Here is a 14,223-nt window from a genome sequence, read left to right on the forward strand (position 1 = left end):
AGAAGAGGTATTAGACTGTCTACCAAACTGAAGGTCTACAGAGCCATTGTGCTGACTTCATTGTTACCAGTGCCATGTCAGGAAACTGAATCGCTTCCATTTAAATTGTCTTAAGAAGATTCTGAAGATCGCCTGGCAGGAGAAGATACCAGACACTGAGGTGCTTTCTCAGGCTAAACTGCCAAGCATTCCAACATTACCACAGAGAGTGCAACTGCGAAGGGCTGGACACATTATTATGCCAGATGCATGCTTGTCAAAAAAGACTGTTTTATGGAGAACCCACACAGGGCAAGCACTCACAAAGGGGGTCAGAAGAAGTGGTACTGAGAGACCCTGAAGGTCTCTTTGAAGAATTTTGGTATTGATTATGCAGCATAGGAGACATTGGCATAGGGCCTCCCAGCATGGCATGTCCTCATCAGTGTGGGTGCTGGGCTCTATAATACAGGTTGAATTGAAGCAACTCAAAGAAAATGTGACATACATAAGTTTAGAATTCCACCCCAGGTGTTCACATGACTATTTGTGTCCAATCTATGGTAGAGCACTCTGAGCTTATATAGGTCTGATCAGTCAGATACACTGGAATTTGTCTCAAATATAGTAATGTCACTTTGGTCTTCTTAGATAAAGCAGGACAAGAACCATTTGCTGTAAACAATGGTTCTACATATGAATGCTGTGGTACTGTCTGATGGAGCACCTGTGTTTTCTTGGTGTTAATTGTTAGGTCAAAATCAGTATAAGCAGCAGAGAATTGATCCATACTTCGTTGCCTCTCAGCTTCAGAGATTGCAATGAGGGCACAATCATCTGCAAACAGAAAATCACTCACCAATACTCCCTATATTTTGGTCTTGGCTTGTAGTCTTTCAAGTTGAAGAATTTACCATCAGTGTGGTAAAATGTGCTGACCTTGAGTTTGTCATCATTGAAGTTATTTGATATTATGACTGAAAAATGCTAAAAAACATGGGAGCAAGTACATAGTTTTGTTTTACTCCATTGTTGACTGGGAAAGTGTGAACACATCATCAACTATCTAGAACCTGGGCAAAGAAATTGTCATGAATTGACAGACAATACTGAAAAACTTCTCTATGCAATCAAATTTTGAATTTTCTATCTACTCTCTCCACTGACAGTATTAAAGTTTGGGGTCAGATCTATATACAGGCTTCTATTCTGCTCCCGGCATTTCTCCTGGAGTTGTTGGGCAGCACAATATGGACCATTCCTTGGGCATTTCTGAAACTAGTGTCTCTCAGGTGGATGTTCTTCATAGCTTTTAAACTTATTAAGGAATACTATGGCAAGGATCTTTCCAGCAATGATTAAGACAAAAACATTTCTGTGATTGTCACAGAATAATCTATTCCTTTTACCTTTATAGAGATGAACAATGTAGGCTTCCTTGAATTCCTATGGGATAACTTTTTCATGCCATATAACCTGGAAAATTTCAGTCAGTTTTTTTTTAGGTTTTTGCAAGGCAAATGGGGTTAAGTGGCTTGCCCAAGGCCACACAGCTAAGCAATTATTAAGTGTCTGAGGCCAGATTTGAACTCAGGTACTCCTGACTCTCAGGCCGGTGCTCTATCCATTGTGCAACCTAGCCTCCCCTTCAGTCAGTTTTTGCATGAACAATGGACCCTACTCCTTGTAAATATTAACTGAAATAGAACCAGTATGTTTCTTTGCCACATGAAAGGAACCTAATGGCATTCAAAACTCTTCTTCCGTTTGAACATCAGTTAGGGAAGGATTGATTTCAACCTGATGGAAGCAGTCAGTGACTTCAATGTTAATTGATGATGGTCTGTTGAGAATAGTATGGAAGTGTTAAACCCATCCCTAGGATCAGGTCCCTATCACTAATCAATATGGCTCTTTACACTAATTAGTTGAGATGCACCATATATCTTTGATCCATAAATAGTCTTTAGCATCCTAAAAGCCCTTTGGATTGTTACTATGATCATAAAACTGAATTTCATCTACCTTCTTTCTGAGTCGAGTCCTGTATCTCCCTAAGTTTCACTTGTATTTTATTTTTGACGTAATTAAATATTGCCTTCTTAGTGGATGAACTCAGAAATGAATGAACTATCCTGTTGGTAAACTCTGTGGAGTTCTAGTTTTTCCACTTTTCCACTTATATTTCTTTTTTTTTCTTTTGCAAGGCAAATGGGGTTAAGTGGCTGCCCAAGGCCACACAGCTAGGCAATTATTAAGTGTCTGAGCTCAGATTTGAACCCAGGTACTCCTGACTCCAGGGCCGGTGCTCTATCCACTGCGCCACCTAGCTGCCCCCCACTTATATTTCTACATCATTTTCATTAAACCAGGTTTGATGTTTGTAAGTGTTCTGACCCAGATGAGCAAATGTAGTGCTGTACACCAAATCTCTAAAAGCAGCCCACTCCTTTCCCTTCAAGTTGGTAACGAACTGTTTCCATTCAGAGAATTGCTCTAATATCTTTATATCAGTTTTGGTGATTACTTTACCTTGAGGTTGCTGCTTTAGTTGAATTTGACTATTTAGCTAGGAGAGGACAAGTTTATGATTCATCCAGCACTCTGTACACACATTGCCTTTGTCATTCTCAGATGTCTGTCTCTTCTCATTACAATCACACAGTCTTTTAAATGCCAGTGTTTAGGGTGGCTAGGTGGCCCAATGGATAGAGCACCGGCCCTGGAGTCAGGAGTACCTGGGTTCAAATCCGACCTCAGACACTTAATAATCGCCTAGCTGTGTGGCCTTGGGCAAGCCACTTAACCCCATTTGCCTTGCAAAAACCTAAAAATAATTAAATGCCAGTGTTTACTATGAGGGTATTTCTATGAAGTTTTATTGTGTTTATGACGAGCACTTGAGACATACAGGTCTTCATTAATAGGTGGCTATTACTGTTGCCACTTTTAGCTCCATTCCTCTCAAGGACTCCTTGCCATGTCTGGTAATCTGAGCCTACTCTAGGATTAAAGTCACCCTGAATTATAAACTTGTTCGGCATTGGCACATTGTTGATAAGCATCTCCAGGTTTGTAATAAATGATTAAGTTTCATTTCTCTATCAAAAAAAAGTCTTACATCTCAGGTAGGACATCTATCTGAGTCCCATTGTGGTTTCAGAAAGGATCAAGGAAGGGTTGATGTGGTGCTGCCCCACAACTCCAGGAGAAATGCCAGGAGCAGAATAGAGGCCTGTATATAACATTTGTAAATCTGACCAAGGCCTTTAATACTGTTGGTGAAGAGGGCTGATGGAAAATTATGTTATGAGAAACTGAGGAAAATATGTCTTACCAATAAATGAATCTAGTGGTTGGAGTAAACTATAAAGTGGATTGATGTGTAACAGAATAAGGGAAGGTCATTAAAAAAGAGTTGCATTTACAAGATAAAGAGTAAACTAATTTCACTGAGGGGAGGGGTGGGAAGGGAAGATGGAAGGAAATTTTGTAACTTAAAAATATACATACACATATGGATGAATGTTAAAAAAAACAAAATAAATGAACTTTTTGGGAAAAAAGTAAACTAATTTACAACTAGCTGTAAGCAAAAGGAAACTCTCTCTACAGATAAGGAGTCAGGTAAACTTACAAAAAAAATGCAGGAAACCATAAAAATGTAATAAGGATTTTTAGGAGAATAAGTAAACCGACAGAAACCAAATATAAATTTTTCTTTATTTTTGTTTTATGACTTTACAACCCCAAATGAAGGTTTAGCTGGTTAGATTGTAGGAAAGGGGGAGGAAGTTGATTTGGTAAAAGATGAGTGACCCTTGTTGGGGTGAGGGGAGGATTAGGTGTTTTGGATAGAGTGATAACCTCTGTATTATCCAGCCAATGAGGAAAGGGGAGGAACTTGCATTTGGAATATGGGTTGAAAAATGAAGTCTGCATGCTCCAAAGTTGTGCTTATTTTTTGATAGTCACTCACTCTTGCAAGAATGTAAACAAACTTCCTGACTTTACCAGAGAATCTGTGGTCTCCTATGTAGGAAATTTTTGTTGTGTTTTCTAACAGTTGGGGAATGTGTCTGAGACTGGATTTGAACCCAGGTACTCCTGGCTCCAAGGCCAGTGCTTTATCCACTATGCCACCTAGCTGTCCTACCAAACAGTTTTGATGACTGATGCTTTATAATATAATTTTAGATCAGGTAGGGCTAAGCCCCCTTCTTTTGCATACAGTATATTTTCCATTGCATCTACTCATGCAAATTTTTTTATTGAGAGCATCCTGTTCATCATTGCCCATAAAAATCATATATCACAATTTGCTCAGCCATTCCCCAACTTCTGGGCATCCCTTCAATCTCCATTATTGATTATATTAATAAACTCATTTGAAAACTGTTCATATCTCTTGATCACTTATCAATTGGGGAATGACCCTTATTTTTTTTTATATAAATTTGACTCAGTTCTCTATGTTTAAGAAATGAAGTCTTTATCAGAGAAACTTGTTTCAATATTTTCCCCACATTTACTATTGCTAACTGTATTCATCTTCATTCCTAATCGCCCTGTATTCCTCTCATTTATTCTATTCTCTCTCTCCTCTCACCCTGTCTCTCTTAAAAATGTTTTGCATCGGGGTGGCTAGGTGGTGCAGTAAAGCACCGGCCCTGGAGTCAGGAGTACCTGAGTTCAAATCCAGCCTCAGACACTTAATAATTACCTAGCTGTGTGGCCTTGGGCAAGTCACTTAACCCCATTGCCTTGCAAAAAACTAAAAAAAAAGATAGATTTCTAAACTCAATTGAGTGTGTATGTTATTCCCTCTCTGAGTCAATTCCGATGAGAGTAAGATTCACTTACACTCCCTTACCTTCCCCTTCTTTTACTCCACTGCAAAAGTTTTTTCTTGCCTCTTTTAGTTGAAATAACTTACTCTATTCTACCTCTCATTTCCTTTTCTCCCAGTACAATCCTTTCTTGCCCATTAACTCTAATTAATTTATTATCCTTTCAAAATCAGCTCGCTCTTGTGCCTTGTCCATATATGCTCCTTCTAACTACCCTAATAAATGAGAAAGTTCATATGAGTCATCAGTATCTTCTTCCTTTGCAGGGACTATAAGCATTTCAACATCATTGAATCCTTTATAATTTGCCTTTCCTGTTTATCTTTTTTATGCTTCACTTGAGTCTTGTATTTGAAGATCAAATTTTCTATTCAGCTCTAGTCATTTCATCAGGAAAGTTTGAAAGTCCCTATTTCAATGAATGTCCATCTTTTCCCCTGAAAGAGTATGTTCAGTTTTCTTGGGTAGTTGATTCTTGGTTGTAATACAAGCTCTTTTGCCTTTAAGAATATTATGTTCCAAGCTCTATGATCCCTTAAGGTAGAAGCTGTTGTCTTAGAAAGATTCTGAAGATTACCTGGCAGGAGAAGATACCAGACACTGAGATCTTTTCTTTCTAACATTACTATAGAGAGTGCAACTACAAAGAACTGGACACATTACTAGAATGCCAAATGTTCACTTTCCAAAAAAACTATTTTATGGACAGGACATAAGTGCTCACAAGGGGCCCAGAGGAAATGATACTGAGATACCCTGAAGGCCTCATTGAAGAACTTTAGAATTGATTGTATAGCATGAGAGACACTGACATGGGACCACCCAGCATGGCAAGCTTTCATCAATGAGGGTACTGTACTCTATGAGGAAGGCAGAACTGAAGCAGCTCAAAGGAAAGGAGACATTCATAAGTTTAGAGTACCTACACCATGTATTCACATAGACTATTTGTACCTGACTTGTGGAAGAGCATTCTGAGCTCATATTGGTCTGATCAGCCACAGTTGGACACATTTTAATTTGTCTCAAACATAGTGATGTCATTGTGATCTTCTTCGATAATGAAGGACAAGAACCAACCAACCAATAAGTTCTTTGCCTTCCAGAATATCATATTCCAATCCCCATGATCCCTTAATGTAGAAACTACTAAATCTTGCATTATACTGACTGTAGCTCCATGATATTTGACTTGTTTCTTTCTGGTTGCTTGCAATAGTTTCTCTTTGACTTGGGAGTTCTGAATTTGACCACAGTATTTCTGGTAGTTTTCATTTTGATATCTCTTTCAGAGGGTGATCAGCAGATTCTTTCCATTTCTATTTTAACCTCTGCTTCTAGAGAATCAGGGCAATTTTCCTGAATAAATTCTTGGAAAATGACATCTAGGATCTTTTTTTAATCATGACTTTCAGGTGGTTGAATAATTTTAAAATGATCTTTTCTGGGTCTGTTTTCCAGATCAGTTGTTTTTCCTATGAGATATTTCACATTTTCTTCTAGTTTTTCATTTTTTTTTGGTTTTGATTTCTTTTGTTTCTTGATTTCTCACAAAGTTATCAGCTTCCCTTAGTGTCATTCAATATTTCAAGGAATTACTTTCTTCAGAGAGCTTTTGTATCTCACTTTTCATTTGAACAATTTTGCTTTTAAGGCATTCTTCTCATTAGCCTTTTGGGCCACCTTTTCCATTTGGTCTAGTCTGGCTTTGAAGATATTATTTTTTTCATTTTTTTTGTATTTCCTTAACTATGCTGCTGACTCAATTTTCATGATTTTCCCAAATCACTCTCATTTCTCTTCCCAATTTTTCCTTTACCTCCCTTACTTGATTTTCAAAATCTTTTTTGTACTCTTCCATGAGACCAATTCATATTTTTCTTGGAGTCTTTGGATGCAGAAACTTTGATTTTATTATCCTCTTCTGAGTGTGTTTTTTGATCCTCCATATGATTAAAGTAATTGTCTATGGTAAGATTTTTTTCTTCTGTTGTTTGCTCATTTTCCTAGGCAATGACTTGATTTTAGCCCTTTGTTAAAGTAGAGGATATACTGTCTCAAACTTTTAAAGGCTTTTGCAACTGTTTTTAGAGATATCTTGGTATTGAAAAATACCAAGTTTTCAATTCCTCCAAGGTCTTATGAGAGGATAAGCATTCTTTTGGCCTTTGCTCTGGTTTGTAGTGATCCCAGTCACTTCTTTCTGTCCTGGGTCCCTGCTCTATTAAGGAAATAAATTCTGCTGACCTACTCCTTTTCCTGAATCTGGGGCCCAGACTATAACCCAAATCTGAGTATTGGCAAAGCAACAGAGTCCTGCCTCAGGGATAGCAAGGAGACCTCTGCAATATCTCCCAACCCATCCATGGATTGAGTGCTCTGGCAGTGGCTCCTGAGACCTGGGGTAGGGTTTGTTCTGCTGTGGACTGTGCTGGACTGTGCTCCTCTCTCACCCCTGGTATGGCAGAGTTTTCCTGCTGAGTTTCCTAGATGTCCTTGATAATCCCTGGGTTGAGATGTCTGGAAGCCAACACTGTTTCCATGGACCCAGGCATTCTGTGTTCTGTTCCTGGATGGTTGGAGCCAGTTCCCTTCAATTTGATCCTGGCTATGCTGCAGGTCCTTTCTATTTTTTTTTTTGCAAGGCAATGGGGTCACATAGCTAGGTAATTTTTAATTGTCTGAGTCTGGATTTGAACTCAAGCTCTCCTGACTCAGGTCCTCCTGACTCCAGGGCTGGTGCTCTATCCACTGTGCTACATAGCTGCCTTTAGAGGTCCTTTCCAACCCTGGTGTAACAGACCTTCCCATGTATCTTCCAAGTTGTCTTGGATGGAAAATTGTTTCACTCAGTCTTTTTATGGGTTCTATTACTCTAGAATTTAGTTAGATGCATTATTTAAAGGTATTTGGAATGGTTTGGGAGAGAGCTCATGTGAATCCCTGCCCTTACTCTTCCATCTTGGCTCTGCCTTCATGAATCAAACTTTAAAGAAACATCTGTCTAAATTAATGTTAGAGACTATGTGTTTACCCACTGCATTATTAAGAATTAGAACTACCCTGAGAAAAGATTTAGTGTTATCTCCTTCTGAAATGTTATTTATTTTTCCTTACTTAGGAGGGACTGGGGACATTGCAATCATGGAAACAGACAGTTTTTTTTTGAAGGAAAAATGTGCTGGTTTTGACCTCTTCTTTACCCAGTATTAGGAGGTAGACATTATTAGGCCAGACTTCACTATTAGAGTTCACTATACACAAGATACATTCAGGAGACTGGATCCTGGTCAAATCATGGGAAGACATTAAACTACAGCTCAAGTGGGAAAGATCCTACCAGGTGCTTCTAGTCCCCGAGACTGCAGTCTTTACTGCAGAGAAAGGTTGGACTCATTATAACTATAATTTAGGGACCTGTAAGAAACCCAGACAAGACAGATTTGACACCTACAAGAGGGATTTGGGAAGTAAAATCCACCTCGGATCCTCCGAAGTTCATCTTCATCAGACAAATAATGTGAAATAACTAATGGATTTGGGTGATGTATTTTCTTTTGTATACAGTTTATTATAATAGTACTGAACACCTTCTTTAGATTTAGTGAAAGAATATTTTGAAACTATTTCCCTTCTGGAAAAGCACCAAGAGAACAATGTATACATTAACAGCTACATTATGAGTTGATAATCTATGATGGCTACAACTCCTTTCAAGCAGTTCAGAGAGCTAGGACAATCCTGAGAGACCTGTTATAGACAATACCATCCACATCCAGATGAAAACAAAACCCCAAATGAAACAAAAAATTACAGAATCTGAATGAATAAATACTATGTTCACTTAAAAAAAAACCTTTCTTATGTTTTTCCTTCATATCCTTAGTCATAATTCCTCATATACAAAATGACTAGTATATAAATGAATATACTTGTATAATGTTCACTAGACTATTTGCCACTGAGGGGAAGGAGGGGGAAAGGAGGCTGGAAGAAAAGTGACTCTTCAGAGTCATCAGAATCCAATGGCAAAACAAAATCAGTCATAGAAAAAGTCTCATGGATAGAGGAGAGGATCATAAAATAATCCATGACATCTTTATATGTGTAATCTGATTAGTTGACCACCAAAAGTTTATGACTCTTGGCAGAACCAGAAAAACACTATGTGCCTTAACAGCAACATGGGGACAATGATCAACTTTGATGGATTTGCTCATTCCATTATTGCAACAATCAGGGACAGTTTTGGGCTGTCTGCAATGGAGAATACACCTTCCGTATCCAGAGAAAGAACTGTGGAGTTTGAACAAAGACCAAGGACTATTACCTTTAATTTAGGGAAAAAACCTGATATCTTATTGTTTGATCTGGCTATCTCTTTTACTTTATGTTTCTTCCTTAAGAATATGATTTCTCTCTCATTACATTCAATTTGGATCAATGTATACCATGGAAACAATGTAAAGACTGGCAAATTGCCTTCTGTGGGGGGTTGGGGGAGGGAAGTAAGATCAGGGGAAAAATTGTAAAATTCAAAATAAATAAAACCTTTATAAAAAAATTTTATGACTCTTGGTGTGTTTGCTATAAATATTCTTTCCTCATTTTGCTTTGGGTAGTCATCTGTAATGATACCTGATATCTATAGGTTTCTGCATAAATCTTAGAGAATAAACTTCATGTATTACATTAGAACTTCTATTATTTTCTTGTAACCCAAAATAATTAAGTTTTGACAATTGTGATCTTCAGCAGGATTATTGCTGTGCTCTTTCAGAGAGAACTGAGATCCTTACCTTAAAATAGGCAGAAGCCTTTCTAATTCTGGTTTCTCAGGGTCTAGGCCTCAAAGTTTTTCATAGCCCAGTTAGGAGATGGGAAAAGACAGTTCATGCCTGGTTTTTTTTTTTGATCCTGCTTCCTGATTGAGAGCTGGGTTTTCTCACTATAGAACTTATGAAGACCATTCAATATATCTATACCTGGACAATGACCTCTTACCCAATCATCATTACATATTCCTGGGATTCAGTTTCCTTGGATTTTTTGATCCTTAAGGATCTTTATTGTCCCATCTCTCTCTCTTTTTTTGGAGTGCTCTGTCTCTTCTACCCTTTGAAAATATCTTTTATTGAAGGTGCCCCCACTTTCTTTCCTCTCACTCTCTTATTAACTCCTTACAATTTGGTCCATTATTTAACATTCCACCAAAACTGTTTTCCAAAGTCACTAATGATCCTTTGGTTGCCAAATTCAACAATCTTGTTTTTGTTGTTGAGTTGTATACAACTCTTTATGATCCCATTTGGGATTTTCTTGACAAAGATGATAAAGTGGTTTGCTATTTCCTTCTCCAACTCATTTGACAGATGAAAACTAAGGTAAATTGAGTGAAGTGATTTGCCCAAGATCATACAGGAAGGTGGTATCTAAGGTGAAATTTAAACTCAGGTCCTTCTGACTCCAAAGTTGGTGTTCTGTCCACTGCCTCAAGGCCTCATCTCAGTATTCAAAAAGTGTGTATTAGATATTTGAGGTATAGATACCCTCAGGGAGTTTTAAGTCATTATAAATCTCTATTGTAAAATTTATATTCTTTTTTTTTTTTTGCAAGGCAAATGGGGTTAAGTGGCTTGCCCAAGGCCACACAACTAGGTAATTATTAAGTGTTTGAGCCCAGATTTGAACCCAGGTACTCCTGACTCCAGTGACGGTGCTTTATCCACTGTGCCACCTAGCCGCCCCTGTGAAATTTATATTCTTGAGAAGAAATCTTTATTTCTTTCTAAACACCCTAGACCTCCTTGTGTTTACAACTTTAATATACTCTTTATTACTCCTACAAGAAATGACACTATCAAATATCTCATTAGTGACTTCTGTGATAGTGTTTGTGAAAGGATTATTTAAAATTTATCATTTTTCATTCAAAAAACCTACAGGATGAGAGTTTTATAAATTGATGTATGATAAAAACTTAATGAATTATCCTAGTGTTTATTAATAGGGAACTACATTTAGGTAAATAACATTTTAGATACTTTAACTTTGAATCATAATTAAACAGTTTAGAACTGAAAGGAAGCTGAGCTAAGCCAAATTACTTGGAAGTAAATGTTGGACTACGTTTCAAATGCCCTCAACAAAATAGATCTCTCAAGGACTTCTTGATTTATCATTCACTGGCATGGGAAGATATGATTAAATAAATATAAATTTAATCCAACCTTCTAAAAAGTAATGAATGATTTCCTTTGGCACTGAATGTATCATAGAAAAAAATGTTTTGCCAGATAGCCACAGCTAAGTGTTGACCTTGATGCAGGGAGTTATGGACATGGGAGATATGATTGGAAACAAATTTTGTAATCTTTTACAATTCTGTCAGTGCTGTGAAGACACTTCCTTTTGGAATTCAATCTAACCTTGGCCATGTTTTCATTGAGGGTCAAGCTTATGCAGGCATGACAATCATCTTCCACAGAAAATGGCTGTGTTGGATATAAAGGTTACCCACTTTGGAACAAGAAATACTAGTATGTGGTTTGCCTATTAGAGAATACCTGGAGCCAGATGCTGGACCACTCCCCAAGCACCACCCTTGTTCAGTCCACTACAGAAACATATTTAAGTGCAGAAGCCTAAAAGAGAAGTTTCTTCTCTCTTCTTTCTGCTAGGAGGATGGGATTTCTTTCTTTTTCTGTCTAAGCTAGAGCCACATGCTCCTAGCCCAGGCCCACTGGAGAACCATGGACCTCTCTTCTATGTGACTGGACTGGTTTGAGTCTAAGCCAACTCTTATGGTTGTTTCTCCTTTCCCTCTTACACTCAGCTAAGCCAGGTCCCCTGGCTGCCTCCCTTTTCACTCTCTCACCTTCAAGTACTTCACCTAATGCTTTGTTTTTCAACCTGTCTTCAAGCAGCTAACTGTCTCTCCAGGAGACAAGTTTTAATCTGTAAACTTGGAAAATTTGTAAAATAAATCCTGAGCGATTTCAACTCCAGGGCCAGATGTGAATTCATTCACTTTCACTAGCTTTCAAATCTTTATTGGTGACACCCATGTCACCAGCAACAACCTAACTACTGTTAAGTACCTCATAAAGTCACCTTACTGATAGTTAGATTATGGAGAGACAATTTTGAATATACTGAGATGTTGCCAAGTTGTCCCCAAATAATCATATAATGTCACTTTTCCCAGTCTTACTGGAACACCATGGAGCCTTGATGATATGGGAGAGAAACCATATCCATAAGGCCAAAGACTCCCACAGAATCCAGACATTACCAGAAGTCCTCTTTCCTATCTATCAGGCCAATTAGTGAATCAGTTCTGGAAAAGGCAATGAGAAGGATGTCTTTGTATAACACTCTCCTACTAAAATAAACATAATGTGCAAGTCATGTCATCTTGTATATTTATTTACATATAATTTATTTCCAATTAAATGTTAAGATAATTTTCAGCATTCATTTTTCATAAAATATTTGAGTTTCATCATGCTAAACATATTGACATACTAATTAAGTTGTGAAAGAGGAACCAGGGAAAAGCCGTGAAAAAAAATTTAAAAAAGTGAAAATAGAATGCTTTGATCTGCATTCAGACTCCATAGTTTTTTTCCCCTGAATGTGAATGGGTTTTTTTCATCCCAAATCTTTTGGAAATGTCTTTGATCACTATGTTGCTGAGAAGAGCTATGTGTATCATAGTTGATTATCATACAATGATCTGGTACTGTGTACAATTTTCTCCTAGTTTTGCTCACTTTACTCAGTTTCAGTTCATCTAAGTCTTTCCATTGCATTCATATACCACAATTTTTCAGCCATGAACATCCCATTAAAGTTCAATTCTTTGCTGCCAAAAAAAGAGCTGCTAAAACTATTTTGTATGGGTAGATCTTTACCAGCCCTTCTCTTCTCCTTAACCAATAGACAAGAATGCATTTTAAACACCCTCCTTGTCCTCAGGTCTTATTCACCCATAGTAATGACGTCATCCAGTAAGCCTTGGTGGATGGTATCTTTTTCCCTTCTTAGACCCTATTATCCAGAGGGATGATCTTGGGTTTCTGGTCTTCTTTTATTTGTCCTTTTTCATTCTATGCACAGGTGGTAGAATTGCTGGACCTGGAAGCTTGAGCCATGGAGATCTGGGAGTCAGGCTGGATGTTGCTGTCAGAGTAGAAAGTAGGCCCTTGGAAGGGAGAGTGCTGAGACAAAATCCTTGGGGACTTTGGCCTTGGAACTGGCAAGACTATTTTATATAGGAATGGAGTGAAGTTGAAAGTCTAATTCCCCTACCCAGAGATAAAGGTGATGTAAGGAAATTATGCTCCCCCCTCCCTTGAAAAAGAATATTTTTACATTTGTTCTTGTTATACCTTTTTAGTACATATTCCTTTTAAAAGCTAATTTGATTGTCAAGAGGTTAAAGATAACTGGGGTGTGCAGTATTCCCTAAAATTAGGGAAACAGAGCTGGAGATGTGAGCCAATGACAGAGCCTAGACAACCCAACCCTTTAATGATACTGGGGCACTAGGAGAGGGGTGAAGTATAACATACCTGACTCTCAGGCAATGGGGGACAGAATACATGTTGTCAGTCTTTTATTTTTATAATTTTCTGAAATTCCCTAGGAAAGTATTTTCACTCCCCTATTTAGGTTGGCCATAGAGAGAGAACTTTCTTACTGGAAAAGAGGAATGGGCATAACATTAACTTCCTGAGATGCCAGACTGGAGGATAAGGGAGGAAAAAATATTTGGAAAAGAGGTTTTAGGTTCAGTTGAGGCTACTATTATCCCCCTGCAGAGTTTAGTTCAGATTAGAAAAGTGTCTCCCTGATTCTAACATGCCTCATGTGTTACTTGCACTTTAATGCTGGAACCTTGGAAGTGAGAAAATTTAATAAGCACATCAAACTTACATTCCTAATAAAAAGTTTGATTTCTTTCTGTTGTAAGAAATGATCTGTTATCTCCCTATATGTTAATTATAAACTCAGGAAGACATGATTAGGAAGCCAGAAAACTTAACTGGCCTCATTTTAAATCCAGAAAGAGATAATAATTAATTCTTATTTAGACCAGATAACACTGTATAAATAATCATGCAATTTAATATGGTGCAACTCAATTGGATGTGAAGCAATCAGGGTTAAGTTCCTTACCCAAAGTCACATAGCTAATTAGTGTCAAAGTCTGAGGTCAGACTGAACTCAGATCCTCCTGACTCCAGGACTGGTGCTCTATCCTGTACACTTAGTACACCCTGACTGCCTCTTATTCAGGGCCATCTTCAGTCTTCTTGATTCATATCTGGCCACTGGATCCAGATGACTTCAGAGGAGAAAGTGAGGCTGCTGACTTTGTCCAGTATCC

The sequence above is a fragment of the Macrotis lagotis genome, chromosome 1 (genome assembly GCF_037893015.1).
Source record: "Macrotis lagotis isolate mMagLag1 chromosome 1, bilby.v1.9.chrom.fasta, whole genome shotgun sequence".
Taxonomy (NCBI): Eukaryota; Metazoa; Chordata; class Mammalia; order Peramelemorphia; family Peramelidae; genus Macrotis; species Macrotis lagotis.